The sequence below is a fragment of the Halictus rubicundus genome, chromosome 4 (genome assembly GCF_050948215.1).
Source record: "Halictus rubicundus isolate RS-2024b chromosome 4, iyHalRubi1_principal, whole genome shotgun sequence".
Taxonomy (NCBI): domain Eukaryota; kingdom Metazoa; phylum Arthropoda; class Insecta; order Hymenoptera; family Halictidae; genus Halictus; species Halictus rubicundus.
Genome location: NC_135152.1, coordinates 18,080 through 21,868, shown reverse-complemented (window position 1 = coordinate 21,868; position 3,789 = coordinate 18,080). Strand labels below are relative to the sequence as shown.

Sequence of the window (3,789 nt, the reverse complement as noted above, 5' to 3'; positions counted from 1 at the left end):
TCTAAATTCCTCAATTAGTCTCGCCGACTCGAATTTCGTCAAGGATCTCTATGGAACTCTCCCGGTCTTTCTTTACCTACTCTAAACTATCGCGCCCAAATAAAATACGTATGTATGAAATACGCGATTACATCTTATATTTAAATTTCCCTCTCCGCGCCATTAATCGATGCTATATATATATCTAGCTATGTTCGCGTGGTCAACTGGCCACGCTACACCTTCCCCCTTATCGAAAAGGTGTTTCCTATGGGAACAGCTTTTACATACTACTTGATACTACTCTATTCTAATTAATTATATAGACGGCGCATGATTTGAGTCTGTTTCAGAATAACTATATATGTGTGTGTGCGCAGGTGTACCTACACTCGGAGTTCCTGATGTATATATTTACATTAAAATCGTTTAAGGTGGATTCAGTTTATTTGTACAACAGTTTTATACTCAGTCGCTTTACTAATCTAATCGTATACAGGCTAGTTTCAACTTATTCGCATGGACCGTTTTAAATTTATTATTACTTATCTCTATCTCTATTGTTAAGTCGTTATATACATTAACTACGTGGTATGGCCCTGCCCATTCGGTATCAAATTTGGACGTTTTTGGTTCCTTAGCTAGATAAACATAATCGCCTACATTAAATTTACGAGGATTAACATTTTTGTCGTACAGTCGTTTACTTTTTTCCTTTGCTCGATTTAAATTCGTTGCTGCCATAGCTTGAGTAGTGGTAATCTTTGTAAAAAATTCGTTTAAGTAATGAAAGAATGTCCGAGGGATTTCCTGCTTAGCAAATTCAGAAGGAATTAAAGCCTTAACACCAAAAACTAATTCGTGTGGGGTAAATCCTGTAGCTTCATGTACGGAAGTGTTATATGAAAACATCCCAAATCTAATCCAATCATCCCAGTCTGTTTTAGTGCAGTAGTGTTTCAAATATTCTACAAAAACTCTATGGGCACGTTCGAGAGATCCTAATGACTGTGGATGGAATGCAGTAGAAGTAATCCTTTGGATCTTGAAGATTTTACAAAAGGTTTTCATAACTTCACTCGTAAAGTTTCGTCCCTGATCCGTATGAATAGTCCTGGGACATCCAAATCTACTAATAAATTGTTCCGCCAGGGCTGTGGCAACAGTTATTGAATCTATGCTTGCTAACGGAATGGCATCTGAGTATTTGGTTAGATTATCCTGTAGGGTAAGTAAATATTTATTGCCTTTATTGGTAATGGGCAAGGGACCTACTATATCCATTTGAATTTTTTCAAAAGCTCTACTTGGGGTATCAGTGATGCGCATGGGTTGTCTAGTTTTTGCGGAAAGTACCTTATTCTGTTGACAAGAAGGGCAAGTCCTCACAAAATCTTGGATTTCTTTTCCCATCCTAGGCCAATAAAAATTTTCTCTAATACTGTCGTATACCTTGGTCATACCATGATGACCACCGATGGTAGTATCGTGATGTTCCTTAATAATTTTTAGTCTATCCGATATTTCAGGGATGATTATTTCTCCGGAACAAATGGTTATTATATATTGGGGGTCAGTAAGTATGGATTTTATTGATTGTTCGAGGAGATCCCAACCAATAGTTCCTAATCCATTGTGTACTCTAGAAATGCTAAGGGTTTTTGTGTTTGTCCTATCCATGAGGCATTTGAGGGACTTCAATGAGGCTACGACATTCTGAAAGTCAGGTATCTCTTCAGAGGTAGTTTTAATGAATAAGTGAAATATATAGAATCTATCCCCGGGTATGGTTAAGGCTTCTCCAACATTAACATTGTGCTCTTTTACTCGATGGATAAGAAACTTCTCCCGTTTCAGGAGATCCTTGCTAGTCTCTGTAGCACATGAACAATCAGTAGGGAGGAAATGTATAAGGTTATCTTTACGCATGTAGAGATAATCCTTAGAATGTTTAAAGGTCGGGAGGAAAGTGGGATGAGGGTTGGGTATATTGTCCGTGACTCTAATAGGTAATATTTTATTCGCTTTCTGCGTTGTGTCATATAGATTCTCTATCTGTGTTTCAGGTTTGAATGAGGTCGGCCCTATCTCGGATTGTGCCCCTATAACCGGCTCCTCAGCCTGAAGAATCTGCGCTTTACCACGCAATACACCACCAGCGATAGCTCCCTGAGACGGGGTCAGGAGGTTTTCCGGATTGCCGATATTCTCAGGGCAGCCAGAGCGCCGAAAAGAAGGGATAGAAAGAGAAAGCATCGTCCTTGCGCCTAACGGTGCCTGGAACGGGGTCAGGAGGTTTTCCGGCTTGCCGATTTTCCAGACGCCCGAGTCGCCGCAAGCCAACGATGCCCGAGGCAGAATCCGAATATCTACACTCTCTTCACGGTTGTCGTGTCTTTCAACGACCTCGTACAGATCAGAGAGTGGTTCCTTCCCTCCTACATGGAATTTTATTGAAGGTGAAGGCGTTTCGTCTTCGTCAGCAGTATGATAATCGTCACTGTCGTCATTATCGCTGTCTCTACTACCAAAAGTTTTGCAACTGTCTTCGACCTCATTTCCAACCACTGCTTCCCCGCGCGCAAGGAAAACAGAGGCAACCCGTTCCTCACAGTAATATTCTATGCTTTGGTCTGAGGTAGGATTTGGGTTTGTCCGGAGGTTCGTGAGCAACACCTCGCCGGCGCCTGCGAGAGCCACCCCCGAATTCTCCAGACAAGGATCTATTAAGTTTGTTTGGAACATTAAATTATTTTGGAGGTCTACAGGGTTTCGGGACAATGCGTCTGCGTTGGAGTTCACCTTACCAGGTTTGTACACAATGTTATACTCATATTCGTTCAATTTAATTCGCCATCTCATAAGTTTTGATGTGGGATCTTTGACATTGTGTAACCAAACTAACGGGCGATGATCAGTTACCAGGGTGAATTGATGACCGTAGAGATAAGGTCGAAAATGGTCTACTGCGAATAGAACTGCTAACAATTCCTTTTCTATAGTAGAATAATTACATTCTGCTTCATTTAAAGTTCTAGATGCATACGCGATGGGGAGGTCTTTCCCTATAGGCCCTTGGCTCAATACAGCCCCTACAGCGAAATTGGAAGCGTCTGTGGTAACTACGAAGGGTTGTGAGAAATTTGGGAATTGCAGGAGGGGTTCTGCACAGATAAGATCCCGGAGGGTTTCGAAGGCCGTTTGGGCTTTACCGTCCCATACTAGATGAACATCTTTTTTCAATAGTTGAGTAAGAGGTTTGGCAATTTTCGCCATATCCTGAATGAATCTCCTATAATACCCTACAAGGCCCAAAAACTGTTTAATATTTTTCTTAGTTTTAGGTACGGGGAATCGTTTGACGGCTTCAATTTTCATCGGGTCGGGTTTCACACCATCAGTAGTGATGATATGGCCTAAATAAGTAATTTCCTTACGGAGGAACCAGCACTTATCCGGCTGAAGAGTTAAACCGGCGTTTTGTAATCGAGCTAACAAATTCCGCAACTTTCGACGATGTTCCTCAAGGGAGTCAGCATAAATGACAATGTCATCCATGTATACAAAGAGTTCTACTCCTTGCAGACCTGACAACACTAAATCCATTATCCTTTGGAATGTGGCCGGTGCATTTTTTAACCCAAATGGCATTCTATTAAACTCATAGTGACCATAGGGGGTTGAAAATGCGGTCTTTGCTTTAGACTTTTCGGTAATTGGAATTTGATGGAAGCCGGAAGCTAGATCTAACGTACTAAAGTATTTCGCTCCACCAAGTTGATCTAATATGTCGGTAATGTTAGGAAGTGG

General features: G+C 41.3%; 2 long non-coding RNA genes across 3 annotated transcripts; both read left to right on the top strand.

The window, feature by feature from the left end:
- Nucleotides 1–785: 785 nt before the first annotated feature.
- On the top strand, nt 786–2,231 carry LOC143353843 (uncharacterized). 2 transcript variants are annotated; one of them, XR_013082214.1, is made up of 3 exons: nt 786–1,042; nt 1,132–1,207; nt 2,046–2,231. It is a non-coding gene; the product is annotated as an uncharacterized LOC143353843 (long non-coding RNA). The 2 variants fall into 2 exon arrangements; XR_013082213.1 differs by having other exon boundaries at nt 786–1,207.
- Nucleotides 2,232–2,732: 501 nt separating this feature from the next.
- On the top strand, nt 2,733–3,356 carry LOC143353842 (uncharacterized). The gene is made up of 3 exons (XR_013082212.1): nt 2,733–2,789; nt 3,012–3,224; nt 3,318–3,356. It is a non-coding gene; the product is annotated as an uncharacterized LOC143353842 (long non-coding RNA).
- The last annotated feature ends 433 nt before the right edge of the window (nt 3,357–3,789 follow it).